The following is a 16,714-nucleotide window of genomic DNA, read 5'->3' as shown; positions in this document are numbered from 1 at the left end:
TAAACTGGTGTCTTCACTCAGCGCCCAAACGCTTAATAAGTGTTATTAAAAGAAAAGTTGATGTTATACAGCGGTAAACAGTCAACTGTCCCAACTTTTTTGGAGTATGTATGTTGCAGTCATCAGCTTTGAATTGAGTGTATATTTTCCAAACTAAATTAAATTCACAAAGTAAAACAGCAATAATGTGTTAATAATGTGTTTTCAATATAGTACAGGGTGAACTGAATTTTCAAATGACTCTTTTTGTTAGTTTTTATTGCATTTCCCCAAACTGTCCCAACTTTTTTGGAATTGGGGTTGTAGGAAAATTGACCGTTTGGAAAAAGTTCCTCAGAATATTGCGAGTTTGCTTGATTTTGCGTTCATTTCTGCGATCTCAAAGACACATACAGAATTCCATGTCAAACATGTCTCGTGTTCAAACTACTAGAAAATGACTTGATTAAATGCTCCAGTTGCCAAGGAGATGAGAGGATGGCAAGTCAGACAGAAATCACCTTTTCAAAACCTAGGCAATGATGCATTTTGCATGTGTGTCCATGTATGTATGTATATATATGTAGTTCTAATAATAATATGGAAGGAGGATAAGATAATAATGTGAGGATAAAAAGTACAGTACATTCTGTACATACATTGTGACAAATAGATTTAATTTCCTTACATTCATTACCCCAGAAAGAAACGAATCAATGTGATGTGAAAGTTGATCTAGATTAACTTATAGTATGACAAATAATGGTGTGTCTAGTGCGCTTAACCCAGTCCAGCATCAAACCCCACCACAGCATCCAGCTGCTGCTCGACCCCTGAAACAGCATTATACTGTATTGATCTCCATGGACAGACTGAATTAAATATTGACCGACTATTCTCCTTCAGCATTGCTGCACAAATATAATACTATTCCACTCAATCTTTATAAACAAGGCTACAACACAAAAGATTTGGCCACTGCCCAAAAAAAAACTTTAAACCATTTTTCACTTTATAATGGATCAAACAGATAGACACTCATGTAATCCCTTTTTTGAGTAGATGTTAAAAGAACAGTTCGTAGCTGTATTCTACATATTTAAAGCTGCAGTATCGAACTTCTTTGGGTTAAAAATAAACAAAAATCAATAATAAGTACATTAAAAAAATTTTTTTTTAAAAATCAAAAAAATAAAATCAGTGTCTCCTTACCTTACCCTGATTCCCAACGATACGCTTATAATAATAATGATTTATGATTTGAGCTTTCGGGTCAGATTTCACGGAAAATGTCCCTTTGACGTCCTTCGTCTGTGTGTGGTTATGTCCGATCCGTAAACAGAAAGAAGACGACCCGGCTATTATATCGCGTGTGTGTGGGGGCTGAGGATGGTGGAGTGTTTGTAGCGTGTCCTTACAACAATTGCTTAGAATTAAAACTTGTCATCTAGAGGGCTGCTTTTATCTGGATAGTTCTAGACGCAGTTGTCGTTGACATCTTCGGAAATCACCTGTTGTCAAAACCAAGAATCAGTGAACTGGGGAGAGCCTGCAGTGAAAAAGGGAAAGCGACAGAGCCCGTGCTAAAACGGAAATAAACATCGGCATGGCTTTGGAGAGGCGGCGAAAACTCAGAGATCTGAAGGGACTGAAGACTGATGCTGAGAAGGCTTTTTTTTCCCTGTTGAACAGGTAAGACATTACAGTGGCTAGATAGGAAGCTTACTAACATTAGTGCACTTGTTCGCTTGATTCAGCTAGGTTTCGATTTTCCTATGGCTCTGTGTTTTTTTGCTATAGTCAGTGTGGTAAATTGTACTTATTTTCTGATAGCTATGAAAGAGAGCAACTCCCCTCTACTCCAAGAAAACCATATCCGCCGCCAGCTCCGTTGTCAAGTATTGGAGCTAATGTACAATCCATACGAATACCTCAAACCATCAGATTCATCTGCACAGAGGAGCAGTGCCGAAGCACAACCCATGTAAAAAAGAATGAAAAATAACAACTTCGCAAGTAACTTGCAATTTTATGTTTCAAACAGAGATGCCGATAGCGAAGCAAAAGTTCAGTACTGCAGCTTTAAATGGTGAAATTCTATACTATGTATAGTTCTGAAAAGTGCAGGTGTTCCTGAACTAAAACATGTTTCTCTTTCACTCAAAAACACCAAAAGGTTGTGGCATTTTAAATCCATCAAAAGTAAAAAGAGAGAAAAGTGCAAGGAAAAAGATTCCATTCTCGATCATTTTCACAGCCGGGATCTGATTACAAGCACAAATGATTAGGCATATATCCATTTCAGTACTGCACACTGCTACCCAGAAACTTGATCAAACTTTAATAGTCACTGGAACTCATACTTGGCTAGCAAGGCTTTAGAAATCTTTAACAAACCAGGTGGTAAAAGCAATCAGTCTGCATAGAGCTCTTTACCCAGCACGATCTTTGCAGGAAGATAGTTTAGCTTAAAATGTAAAATAAAACATTTCTGTATCATTTGGGTGAAACATATTTATAGTTTAATGGGTTGACATTACACCCGTATGTGGTTCCCCAAACTGTTGCCAAAAAATTGGAAGCACACAATTGTCTACAATGTCTTCATGTGCTGTAGCATTATGATTTCCTTTCACTGGAACTAAGAAGCCCAAACCTGTTCCAGCATGACAAGGCCCCTGTGCACAAAGCCGGCTCCATGAAAACATGGTTTGCCAAGGTTGAAGTAGAAGAACTCAAATGGCCTGCACAGAGCCTTGACTTCAACCCACTGAACACCTTTGGGACAAATCTGAACGCCGACTGTACCCCAGTCCTCCTCGCCTGACTTCAGTGCCTAACCTCACTAATGCTCTTCTGGCTGAATGAGCACAAATCCCCACAGCCACACCCCAAAATCTAGTGGAAAGCCATCCCAGAAGAGTAGAGGTTATTATAACAGCAAAGAAGGTACCCAGTCTGCAATCAGATGCTCCACGAGCACGTCTGGGTGTGATGGTCGGGTGTCCACAAACTTTTGACCATATCGCGCACGCCATAGACAGGGAAAAAAAAAACCCACAGCGACATCTAACAAGTTTTCCCAGACCAGCACAAAAATATTAATGAAGTTTAGTTACAATAAAACGGTCCAAGTAAAATTCTTTCTGCTTTTCATTCACCTCAGTACCGATGGAAAAATATGGAAAACCAAAACAAACAGAGGAGAGGAAGACAGACAGTAGTAAAAACAAAAATATTATATCAGGAAAATACGATTCTCCATGCAAGTCTAGCCCACTAGACATTCCTAAGGAAACAGCATCTCTCTCGCTCTCTCTCTGTCTCACTCTCTTCCTCTGATGTGCTGCCTCTTTATAATCTCCTTGAGCCTTTTACCTTCCATAAAGGGCTACACAGCCTAGAGGAGGAATCCATTCATCCACATGCATTCATTCATGAGAAGCAAATAGGCCAAATTTGGTTATTAGATTACTCCTCACTGCCTGATAATACAACACAGCCAACAGTATCCTACAGGCCATAGCCAGCTCATCTCCACTGATCTTAATACACAGAGAACTCCTTATTCCTACATGGCGTTTTTAAAAATATATATACTTGCTTTAGGAACAAAAAAAATGACTTGCATTTTAATAATACGGTTTAAAAAAAAAAAAAAAAAAAAAAAAAAAACAGACTTATAGCTCAATGGGATTGAAACCTTCATGGATTTGAAGTGGTTATGGTGAATAAATGCAATCAGCAGGCTACGGTAAAAAGTCTGTGGTTGGTTATCTGTAGTGTCAATCAAATGGCCACTACTCGTCAAAGTGCATGGTTCATCTTAATAAACGTATCTGCGTCTGTACAGAAATAGTACCCAATTCCAGTCAAATCTCTAGCTATGACAGTATGTACTGCATTCAATTCAGTATCTACAGCTCGGCCGTTGATACGGTACGTATTGATCAGTATGTGTGTGTGTGTGTAGTATGAATATAATCCAGACATACATGTGCCACGTTGGCACCCTCATGCGACGTCATCATAAACCACAAAAACGTAAAGAAACCCGGCAGATTAAAGCGCCTGCACTGCAATGTTTTTTTCTTGTTTAAACCTTCAACAATTTGCTCAGCTGTCGTTAAACAAGTACGGTTTAACCACAAGGAATGACGTTTAATACCTAGCACTTACACTGGCGTAATACCTGGCGTACTGCTTTTCACATACTGTATAACAGGATATTCGGACGCAGCCTGCATTATCATGTCTGATACTGAGGTCACCCCTTTCATGCGTGCAGTGTTTTCTCACGCTGCAGGATGGGAATCATTAACAGCAGCAGATGAATTTTTGCATGCAACTCATCAAAACACTACAGTGTTATGAGAGGGCGTCACGAACCCTTCCGGCGCTTTCTGGGCCTTTTGCTTTTCCTGTTTTCCCGTCTCTGCTTGTGGGTCTTTCTCATGATCAGCGGTTTCACCTGGGTTTTGTTATGAGGTCATCTCAGTCCGTGCACTCTGTTGTGTAAATGTGCATTACGTGTGTTTATGCTCATATTCTAAACAGGATTTCAGTGGTCCTGATCTCATCATTATGTAGAGTTTGAAGGGTCCCAGTATTTTTTTGGATCTTGAGTGTGAATATGAGCATGTTCACCTTGTCTGACTACGACTCTGATTCAACACGTTGGTTCCAGCTGCCATCTGTTAAAGAAGGGAAAATCGCTTCCCCCAGCCATTCTCTCCATCCACTGCTCTGTTTCTTTGCCTTTTTTTATTGCTTCGTTCCTTTATGATACAGGGAAGCAACATGCCACAATTCTTACAGCATGCCACGGCTTTTTTTTTTTCTTTTTTCCCCCCAAATAAATGACGGCTGCACACATTAGCACCATGATTCCACCCGACAGCTGACACTCAAAAGCAAGCAGGTCTTAAAATTGCTGCTTACAGAAACAAAAGTAACTCGTTAAGAATCCAAAGTGCAGTGAAGGGGAAAAGCCTCGAGTGCAAACATAAAAAGATAATTAAAATCAGCTAATATCAATTAGATAACGTGCATAAACATAGCCGGCAGCTAATGTGCACACTACTAATGACAGGCAAACATGCTCGTTTCTAATTTTAAAGCTACTCGGCTCGTGCCTTGAACAGCGTGAGGGGTTTACAGGCACGTACAGCTCACTGCTCTTGCTAGGTAAGTGCTACAAAAGCAAGTCAACCGTCGTGAAAAGACGTATAGCTACGTACAGTATCAGCAACCAAAAGCAAAAGAAACATGTAAGATGATATTGGAATAAAAAGATCGCTGTACTGAAAATATCTCAGACTAGATGAATCCAATTCTATAATCAAGTGCACACTGTGTTGGACTATAGTGGGAAAAGGGACATCGAACGCAAAAGACTTCCTGTCTGCTCCTGAAGGAATTCCACCTGGTTATTTTTTGTTGTCCTTTAAAGCTAAATACAAATGAAATAAAACCTGTGCTCTGCTGCATAGTGAAACAGAATTTCATAGTGACCAACACTGTGTGAAACAGCCATTCAGTGTTGCTATACAATCCCACTCATTGTCAGATGCTAATGAGGTTGGAGTTGAACATGACGGAAAAACCTCCCAAACACTGCCATAGACCTAGCATCGTCCACCAAAGGAGGGCTGCGTATTGAGCTATAAAGAGGGCTCTGCTAAAGGACATGAGCTTCCATGCTGTGCACGCTCAGTTTCAGCCAAGTTGCCGGTTTGTCCATATACCGTAAAATTATCAATCTATGTATCATTTCGCACATACATTGAATTGATTGAGAGTGCAGCCCAAAAATCAGTGAAGCTGATAATGTGTAGTACGTGTATGGCTTTTCACTGAAATGCTCATTGACATGTTCTGTATCAGAACATAACTGCACTAATAAAACGGTCTAAAAATAGAAAAGTCCTGAACTAGTTTTTGCTTTAATTATGGAACAGACAATGGTTTCCAGCTTTTGTTTTGTTTTTGTTTTTTAATTACTGGTAGATTAGTAAAAATTAATAGTTGTGCAACCCCTAGTAGATATGGAGAAAATAAAGAAGCAGCATTCTCCCTGTTTTAAAGGGAACCCATTATGCAAAATTCACTTTTACATGGTGTTTAAACATAAACGTGTGTCAGCAGTGTGTGCACCCTACAGTGGTAAAAAGCCACTGCTCCTTTTTTTATATTCTCCATAAATCATAAACAGTGTCTCAAAATGAGTTGTTTTCATTTTCGCTCCAACGTGACGTCGTTGGAACAGACCCCGCCAACGACTGGTGACAGACTCTGCCCTATTAGCAGAGATCCTCCCCTGAGGGAGCGGCACACAGTCGGCCATGTTCTCCACGCTGGAGCACCTACACTGATGAGAAGAATGTGTCAGCTTTGTAAGCGTTCTGTTGTTGGCTGTAAAAATGAACATAAGAGTCTTCATGTACTCCCGGCATCAGAGCCACTGAAGACGCAGTGGAGAAGTTTTATTTCTGAAGGAAATGTGCCCCAAAAAATAGCTAAATTCATGTTTGTTTGTCCACTTGTTAGCCGATTCCACAGCTAATGTTGTTGCCGTAGTACCCGAAGCACGAGCTGCTCTCTTCTGGAAAGGGGGCGGGGAGCAGCAGCTCATTTGCATTTAAAGAGAAACGCACAAAAAGTACATTGTCCTTAACCATTACAGGTCAATAAGCATACCTAACAATCTCTTCCTCTCTTTCCCTCCCTCTCCCTGTCGAGCTACACATGATGCTCCCGAGATACCAGCGATCCTGACCCCTTCTGCTCTCCGGACCTGCCTGACCCACCCTGATGCAGTACTTCTGATTGGAGCTCTCAACAGTTGGAAGTTACATGCTGTTGCTGAGAATGGCCCCATACGGTGCAGCCTAAAGATCATTGAGATTGCTGAGGATAGGCCCACTTAAAAACCATAAGATGGCTTTGGACCTCAATTCATATGAACAGTTATGCTGTGATGGCTAGGACTACAATTGCTATTATAGCCTTAGCACTGCAATTACCACAAACAGTTTTACACTCAAGTCTCCATCATTGAACAGTGGAGAAGTTCAACAAAACAGACATCATGTAAAAACTGTAATGAATTTTTCCTGGTTACACAACTGCACTATTTGTCCACGTAGTATTAGCACAGGGACTTATTTATAATCGCACTATCCGGTGTCACCCAGATGAGGATGGTTCCTCTCAAGGTTTCTTTCTCGTATCGTCTCAGGGAGTTTTTCCTTGCCACCGTCACCTCTGGCTCGCTCATTAGGGATAAACTCATACATTTAAAATCTATATCCTGAATTTATACATTTCTGTAAAGCTGCTTTGGGACAATGTCCATTGTTAAAATCGCTATACAAATAAAACTGAATTGAATTTAAAAAAACTGCACGTTTTTGCTTCCACCAAAAAAAGGGGTGTTTTCAGCATGGCATAACAAAAAAAAAAATGATCCGTGGGGTATTTTGAGCTGAAACCTCGACACATTCTGGGGACATCTGAGACTTACATTACATCTTGTAAAAAGGGTCAAAATAGGTCTTCTTTAAAGTTAGCTCTGGATTAAAATAGCGCCTTCCACACAATCAGAAATCTCGCTTATCTCATTCAACAGCATCAAAATCAACCACTCTGATGGCAGGTGACAAATAACCATCGCCAATCTATCAATCACAGCCTTCAGCGGTGGCGTGTGTCAAAATGACATCCACAGCACCGTCTCAGCTCACTGCCAGACTAAATGACCGATGGCATCCTCGTCTTTGACACACTGTCACCCGTAAGAGCCATGGAGGAAGAATGAAGGATAGTTCAGTGTAGGAGACACCCCTAGTCCATACCACAGTGATGGCTACTGAAGTACTGAAGAGTTGACTGTTCTATTAAACATACAGTACATTTGAATAATTCACATCTGTCATTTAGATTCCCAGCCTGCTATCCCAAACACGAAGAACTAAACACAACGGGACGACAAAGAATCTGGACAGCACAATGGTGGAACCTAGCACCAAGATGTAGTTATCGCAGTAAGCCACACGTGCTAGAGTAGGTTAGCTGTTGCTCTCTTGCTTTCTCAAACACTAACGCCCTCAAAGCAGTTTGTAAGATGCCCTTCATGACTTCTTATGACTTGGAAGTGCATCAAATTTACATCACTTTCCAAACAAGGTGAGAAGGGGACAATGAGGAATGGATTTTAAAAGAGGAACACGCTTGTCCTTGGCAGTGAGCACAAACACACATGAAGTGGTATCCTTTGTGATTTACACACTAGTTTGGAACCTGAAGCTCTCATTTAATTATAGAAAATCTAATAAATTTTTCTTAGATCTGAACATAGAATTGCATCAGATCTGGAAACTTCTGGACAACAACTTCTCCTGAAGTCTACATCTCAGTTGACTCATCTAGGGGGTTATCTAACAAATTTCACTTGCACTAGTAAAGTAAAGGAAAAGCGCTTAAGATTAAAGAAAAAGTTCAGTGGAAAAAAAGTTTGCATCTCCTTTGGTTAACGTGGAAAGCATAAAAATATACAGTGGTGCTCAGAAGTTTGTGAACCCTTTAGAATTGTCTACATTTCTACATAAATATGACCTAAAAACATCATCTGATGTTCATCATCTGAAGTCCTAAATGTAGACAAACAGAATCCAATTAAACAAATGAGAAAAATATTATACTTGGTCGTTTATTTGTTGTGGAAAATGATCCAATTTTACATATCTGTGAGTGGGAAAAGCATGTGAACCTCTAAGATTAGCAGTTAATTTCAAGGTGAAATTAGCGTCAGGCATTTTCAAGTGAATGGGATGACAATCAGGTGTGAGTAAGTGTCAGGACATCTGTTCATGAATTGAATCTCAAGAGAAAGTGGCTCATGCAGCCAGACAATTAATAATCCGATATAAAAGTAGGGGTTTATTTGGTAAGTCAATTGATCCTAAAGAGGACGCTTTGAAGAGCTGAACCTTGATGCAGATTGACCAGTGCTGACCTAATTAATACCCACTCATCAAGAAAACAGACCTCCTGAGGGCAAGCTGAAAGCAAACGCAGTGAAGTTGGATCACAAGGACCACCGGAGAAATATACAATAACCTGCGTGCGTTTCATTCAGTACGTTTACATGGACGACAATAATCCGATATTAACCAGATTAAAACAATAATCTGATTAAGAAACTAGCATGTATACAGCGATTATTGATGCCCTTAATCCGACTAAACTCGTACTCGAAGTAAACACAAATGGAATTAAGACACGTGGAGTACTCCTGCTTTAGTCGCATTATCGACGTGTATTACAGACACGTACACACCTTAATCACACTATTAACGCCGTGTGAGAGTTTTCACCGCATTTTGCGACAGGACACGTACATACACGGCAGTGCTCAACCGTTTGACGGCAAACGAGACAGCACGGCTGCATCCTAAACCGCGTACTTACCTGCTATATAGTAGGAAAAATACATGTATCTCAGCTGCTACATAGTAGGTAATTACGCGGTTTAGGACGCAGCCCACGGCTTCAAGCAGTCGTCTATTTGCACATATAGCATGACAAATAATTAACTGCACTTGAAGATTTCATAAAATTAAAAGTTAAAGACCCCAAACTGTATACGGTACCATAACGAAGAAAACTATGTCGATACGTGAAATTCTGGAGGGAACGTCGGACGGCGTGGCGTGGGGACGTAATGACGTGTGCCGTTAATCGCTCTATGTTCTATAACGTAAAACAAGAACATGAAAGGAATATTCTAAAAGGGACCCATGTAAACACCTTAATCAGGATATTGTCCTACTCAGAATAAGGTCAATAATTAGATTACTGCTGTCCATGTAAACATACTGATTGACCCTAAGCACATAAGTCGTTCTACTCAAAAATGGTTAAAGAAGAATAAAGTTAATGTTTTGGAATAGCCAAGTCAAAGTCCTGACCTTAATTCAATAGAAATGTTGTGGAAGGACCTGAAGCAAGCAGTGCATGTGAGGAAACCCATCAGTATCCCAGAGTTGAAGCTGTTCTGTATTTATATGTAAGCATGCAACACAGACAGAGGAAAAGCGGCAAGCAACCTTCATAAGAGCAAGCAAGGAAAACAGAAGTGGCGGGAAAACGATTGCTGTGCAGCAGGCCTTTACTACAACAAAATCAGGCCATAATCACAAAAGTGTTTTACACGTTCTACCCATGTTCGTATAGGTTTCTTTTAGGTTCTTCAGTTTCCTCCCAATGTCCAAAATACATGCTGGTAGGTGGACTGGCTATGCTACATTGCACCTAGTTATGAATGAGTGTGTCCATGGTGCCTTGCAGTGGACTGGCATCACATTTGGGGGGAATTCTCTTGCCTTGCGGACAATTTTCCCAGGATAGGCTCTGGATAATCCATGACCCTGAATGAATGATTCCCAGAACATTTCTTTCAGTACACTATATACATCTGCAAATGTGCAGCCATACATCATTTCACCTTATCTTATAACCTAGAAAGACTCATTTACCTGCTGTCCTTCAATAAAACTAGGGATGCACCAAGATGAAAATTCTTGGCCGAAGCCGAAACCGAATATAATGAAAAACTTGGCCGAAGGCCGAATGCTTTTCCAAGAAAAAAATCAATTACAAAAACTACAATTTCTAAAAACTAAAAATTACAATTTTTTTTTATCATTCCAGCAGGCATAGGCTACCAACAAGGCACGATATAACTTTAAATAAATAAATGAGTAAAATAAAAATATTTTGATGTGGTCATCTTCGAGCCCCCCTTGAATAGACTATGTTAGGCCTATAACTGACTGCTGAAAGAATGGAACACTCTGTAGCCTACAACTAAAAAGTGCATTGACAAGAGTGCAAAAAATGGTTCTATTGGGGATATATACCGCTTGCGTCCCTGTACACCTCGCAGAGTATTATAGTAGATATAGTAGAGTTAGATACGTTGTTAATGTTATGTTCCCTTAAATAAATACGTCTTAACCTGCTTCCGTACTATACTCCCTTACGTCTCGCGACGTGACGGAATACTCCGGAACAGAAACAAAACAAACGCACGTGTCCACAGTAAACAATGTCACGGTTGTCAACATCCGAAGAGCATGCGCTCGTGCACGTAGCTCGTGCATGCAGGCGCCCCCTCATCGCTCCGAGCTAGTATCTCACTCTGGTTGCTAGGCTATTTGGCGTGTCATCAAACACGTCATTGTTCGGTCAAATTTATATGGCCTTTTCACTTTATTCGGCCGAACACCGAAAGTGCTTTTTTTTTGTGCTATTTTTGGCTGAATAATTTCGGTTGCCGAGTATTCGGTGCATCCCTAAATAAAACACTCTTACTGATTATCTCTTATTGAAATGTAGCAGTTTGAGCACTTAGACTGCAGTCATGTCATCTTCTAAACATCACAGTGAAAGTGTTTACACTGCATCACATTGTAGGAAAATACGCCTTTTAATCACTACTTTTTATGAGCTCGTTACAGCTATATAGAGAATTACAACTGAAATTCCTTTTCTGCTGACTTTTATAGCTGCTGCAGTGTCTTCTGTTTACACCCATATCATCTTATCCACGGAGGCAGGCCAGGGTTAACACGGAGAGAGAAAATATTTTATGAGCTGATGAATGATTCACGTGAATAGTGGGACGAGGTCCATCCTCCATTACATGGTCCTCCAGTGAATTACGAGAGGAGAGCTGAGGTTTTCAGGAGACACGTGTGTGCGTGTGCACACACACACACACACACACACACACACACACACACACAGCACAGCACAGCACAGCATGTGCAAGTACAGAAAGTGAAGAGAGGCACTTATAATAGGAATGATCATCTTGAACATCAAAAAAACCAGTGACTCACAGGAGCAGGAATACTTCCTTTTTGTGAGCCACTGGGAGACCAGTTAAGAAGCTGCTGGGAACCACTCTAGCCCTTCTGCCATGTCAGGCTTACACCGTGTACACACACACAGAGCATGGCCAGTTCAGCTGTAAATAAAAAAAGTAATGGCACTGTGCTTCTCTGCACTGCATTTCAAAACATTCCAGGCAGCAGTAACAAGGTCTAGCTTTTCTGAAGCGCTTTTCATTTGCCTATAGTCTAGAAAGCAGACGTCAACACTGCTGTTACATTTGTCTATTTTGTACCGCTGTAATGCTGCCACTATTTGACACGCACCTTCCGACTGTTTTTATGTTCCAATTAGATATGGTGGTAGCCTATTTGTATATAAGCTACTGCATAATATACACCCATGACTGAATAATGTCACTCTAATCCTGCATTCACACTAGCAAGACACAAATCTACAAATGACTATTCATTTCTGTGCAAGTACACAACACTGAGACAGGGCAAAAGCGGCACGCAACACACAGACTGACAAGCAATGTTTAAAATGACATTTTCTCTATTGGTATGATGCGGCAAAGTGACAAACGAAAAAGACTGGCTGTAGTTAATTTTCTCGGACCAATCCAAGAACAATCCATTTCTGCTGTCGCTGGAAACCCTGACTCGTGCAGTGGATAAAGAGCCCATACTGGGAAGTACAGCCTGAATGGGACACCAGTCCATCCCAGTGCACCATGTAGACACACCTTCATACTGGAGGAGCAACTTAGAGCAAACAATCTACCTACAGTCATGTTTTTGGGAGGTGGGATGAAACCGGAGAACCAGGAGGAAACCCACGTAGACCTATTCATCTCCACAGACAATAAACCTGAGCTCAGGATTCAACCGGGAACTCTGAGGCAGCACTTTTTTTCCTACCTGCATTTAGTCTAAATAAATTCTAGAAAAGCCATCACATTGGACTTTCCTACGTTTAACTACAATAAAACAGACACTTTAAACAAAGGTAACACGATGATGTTTATAAATGTTAGCAGCTCATGGGACAATTTGGGGGAAAAAAGGCAGAACATGCCAATGAGCAGCAACTTGTCACATGAGACAAGCGACACAAGTAACTCGATGCCCGATTATAATCTCTTGGACTCCTGGCCATGGATGGAGGGCAGATTGATAATGCCCTAACAAACCAGAACACCACAAAAGACATGGTAAATCTGATCCTCCCCTGCTAACTGTTTCATGTTAAATACTCTAAGGAGTTTTTATCTAGAAACTACAAACTTGTTAGCTAGAAAAAAAAAACTCCCTAACCCAGTCCCACCCAACTGCCCCCACACCACACCTGGTCCTCCTCCTAGGCTTACTTCAAACCTGTAGGAAACACCGGGTCTCCCATTCCTCGGTCTCTAGTGAGCGTGTATATAGTGTTGAATGCAAAGATTTAGATCATATTCACTTTTGAAACAAAACCATTTCATCCCTTCTTGTAGATCTTGATTATCTGCCTAATCAAGAAACAGACTTTTCAAGTGATTAGTCACACAAAGAGGACTGATTTCAGTTGATTTGCGTCAGTCTCAGTCATGGAACAAGCCTGGAGGCAAACGGAGAGAGTCTTCCACATGAGCAACAAAGCGGCACGCTACGAGAGCTGGAAAGCAGGAGAAGGACGCACACTGAAGACCGCAGCAATGCAGAGATGAAGACTGAACCTGCAGTCATCACACTTTACCATGCCTCGAGGCCTGATCATAAAGCGAAAGGCAAAGAAAAATGACTAAGAACTTTAAAAAATAAAATTAAAAAAATGGGACAACGAATAAAGAGATGTATTAAATTTTGTTTGGTGTTCCGTGCCGGTGAACACTCTCCCTATCCTGAAGCCTTACAGGAATTTACAGATGTTTTTTTTGTTTGTTTAAGATTTTTGTTTTTAATGGTACAGAGATTAAAGTGGTTAGAGGAAATCTGGGCAAGACTCATCCTGGTTCTCAAGCTGCCAAAGCTTTGGAGCACAGTTTTGGGTTAGTTAGGACGTGAAATAAAAACACCCAGTGGGGACTTGGCTCTCTTTCGGCCAGTCCGAAGAGAGAGATCGATAGAGTCAGAGGTGGACAGAGAAATGGATGAAAGTAAAAACCCTCAAGCCTGTTAGCGGTTTCTCCATCCAGGATCTTGTCAGTTCTGGGCAGAAGATCTCAGGCCAACAAGCGAAAAGCCAGTAACAAATCCCACCATTCCTGTCAAACATAGAAGATCCAGATGGCCTTTCCACAATTAAGCATCTTATAAAGAAAATATTCCATTTCTTTATAATCAAGACATAGTTTGTCAACAGGGGACTGAATGTCCTCCACAAGTTCAGAGCTCTGAATCTCTGACATTTAGCAGAGACAGAAAGAATCACAGCGAGGATTCTCCAACAGATTCAGACATTGCCATGGAAAGACTTGGAGATGCACTGGCATGGCCTGAGAGCTGAAGCTCTCTGCTCTGGCCATCTGGGTTATACCCATAGTCTTTGTTTTGCCTGCATACATGCAAATAAATCAGTCATGCACTAGAATGTTTGCAACAGAGCGTGGCATAGTGGTGCATAGTGCTGATGCCTACACGGTAGAAGAGGGTTCACCAATTCCACAAAATGGAATTTGTGGTTGGTCAGATTTAAGAGAACATATGTATAGATTACATAAAAATACATAGAGACAAAAAAATATATATAGTTTCTCATCAAAATGTGATCGCACACTTATCATACTTAATTGAATTTAAACACGTTTCTAAATACCAGTTTGAATTATGCAGTGAGCGTGATCAATTCACATAGTATTAACATGATTCAATTACATTAGAAATTCCCACGAGGCTGTTGGTGCTGGAAGTAATGACTGCAGTATTAAATGAAGCTGATTCAATCATGTGTGATGTGATAGTGAAGAGGGTAATGTCACTACCTCAACACCTGGGTTTGATCTTGAGCTCATGTGAGCGCAGGGCTTTGAAGATACACGATCAATTCATGTAGGATGCACGAAAGCAAATCGAGTTAATGTAACTCTGTTCATTCGCATGGATCCGATGGACGCATTCGAATAAAGTAAATTCAACAATTTTTTTTTTCCAGTGTTGGCAGAAGATCTTTAACCAACAAGAGAAGAGCATCTGGCAGATCAAATCCTCCCAGTCAAACACAGAAGATCGGCACACCCTCTTTGCAACACAACACTTTTGGTTTTTCCCTAAAGTGAACACAACGTATTCCTTCTCTTCATATGAATACACACTTTGCTCCTCCCACCAGCTAAATACATGCTGCAAGGTGGACTGGCTACTTTAGTGGCGAACGAGTACGTGTGTATGATACGCTGCAAAGGACTGGTGTCCCACCCAGGGTGTAGCCTGCGCTCCTCACAGTCTAATTTGTTAACCGTTCCACAAACCCGCTTTAGATCTATGGGTGACGGGGCTTTTTCCGTCTGTGCTCCTACCCTTTGTTCTTCCTCTCGAACTTGGGGAAGGTCAGACCTTTGACGTATTTTAAGCTCAACTCAAGACATTCTTTTTTTAGCGTTTGCTTGCTGATGTCTACTTTCATTATTATTACTATTACTATTATTATTATTATTAAGCTATCATTATTTAAAAAAACATTTCTGTGTACTGCTTATTTTGTGTACAGTGCTTTGAGAAACTGCTTATAAAAGGTGCTTTATAAAATAAAGTTTATTATTATTAACCACCACAACCCAGACCAGTAAGTTTTCAAGGATCTTAATCATCAGTAGCCTTTTTAGTGTAATAGCAACATAACGTAAACAGTTTAATGTTAAATTTAGATTCAGGGGAAGCTTATTCTACCAAACACCCTTTTTAACCTTACACTGCATGTCTCTGGATGAGTCATAACAGACACACACTCTGTGTCCAAAACACTGCCCAGCGCCCTATTTCCAAGCGCATCATGTGTATCCAGTGACCTATAGGTTCCCAACCCTGGTCCTGGAGTACACCCTGTCCTGCCCATTTGAATGTTTTTCCTGCTCTAAGCACAGAGGGCCCACTGGAGGCCCACTTCCCTCAAATATTCCTTACGGAGGGCTGGATCAGGTGTGTAGAGAGCAGAGAAAATGTCCTCTGCGGGCAGTGGAGTTGACGATTCTTACTTCTATCATTTAGTCACCAGCCCTAATAAAGGCGTTGTGGGATTATGCTTCTGGGCATTTTGTAAAACTCCCTACAAATACACTACATAGTACTAAGGTTGTGATTCAGACACGCAGCCTTTGTATACATCGATCATTTCACTGATGGTCTTCTGGGAGTAGCTATAAATGATGAAAGAGCTCTCTGTGAGACAAATAGGATAAAAATAACTTCATTTAGAAGGATACGGTTGGTTCAACCAATATTTTCGTTTAATTAAAAACCTGTTTCTTTAGTTAATTCTTTATTTTTGTGAGAGGCATGTGGAGAGATGAGCTTAATTCAGAACAGATTGCTTAATTAAAACTATTTTTGGCTTAGGAGTGCAGCGAATCACCCGAGCGAAACTGTACGATGTGTGCCGAAAATTTCCACAAGACCTGTGCGAAGGGGTGGAAAAACATAGATCATGGCATGGGGTGAGACGCTTTGTTCAACAAACGCCGCCGACATTCACTCCAGCGTAACGTGACGTGTTTGATTTGCAGCACTGAGTCGATTCTAATTTCACTGCTCTTTCAAAACATCACCAGCCCGTTCCGGCACAGTCACTGCGATCTTTACAGAAAGCTAATTTGTCATTGATTTGTGTGTAAGCAAAACTGCAGAGTCTACTCGCTCGC

At 40.8% G+C, this 16,714-nt stretch overlaps 1 protein-coding gene across 3 annotated transcripts in view; it reads right to left on the bottom strand.

Moving 5' to 3' along the window:
* Positions 1–16,714, bottom strand: part of adarb1b (adenosine deaminase RNA specific B1b) — a 184,090-nt gene that overhangs the window by 135,605 nt on the left and 31,771 nt on the right. The gene's annotated exons all lie outside the window — the stretch shown is intronic.

The sequence above is a fragment of the Ictalurus furcatus genome, chromosome 6 (genome assembly GCF_023375685.1).
Source record: "Ictalurus furcatus strain D&B chromosome 6, Billie_1.0, whole genome shotgun sequence".
Classification (NCBI taxonomy): domain Eukaryota; kingdom Metazoa; phylum Chordata; class Actinopteri; order Siluriformes; family Ictaluridae; genus Ictalurus; species Ictalurus furcatus.
The sequence above is the reverse complement of the archived record's forward strand: the minus strand, read 5'-3'. Positions and strand labels throughout refer to the sequence as shown.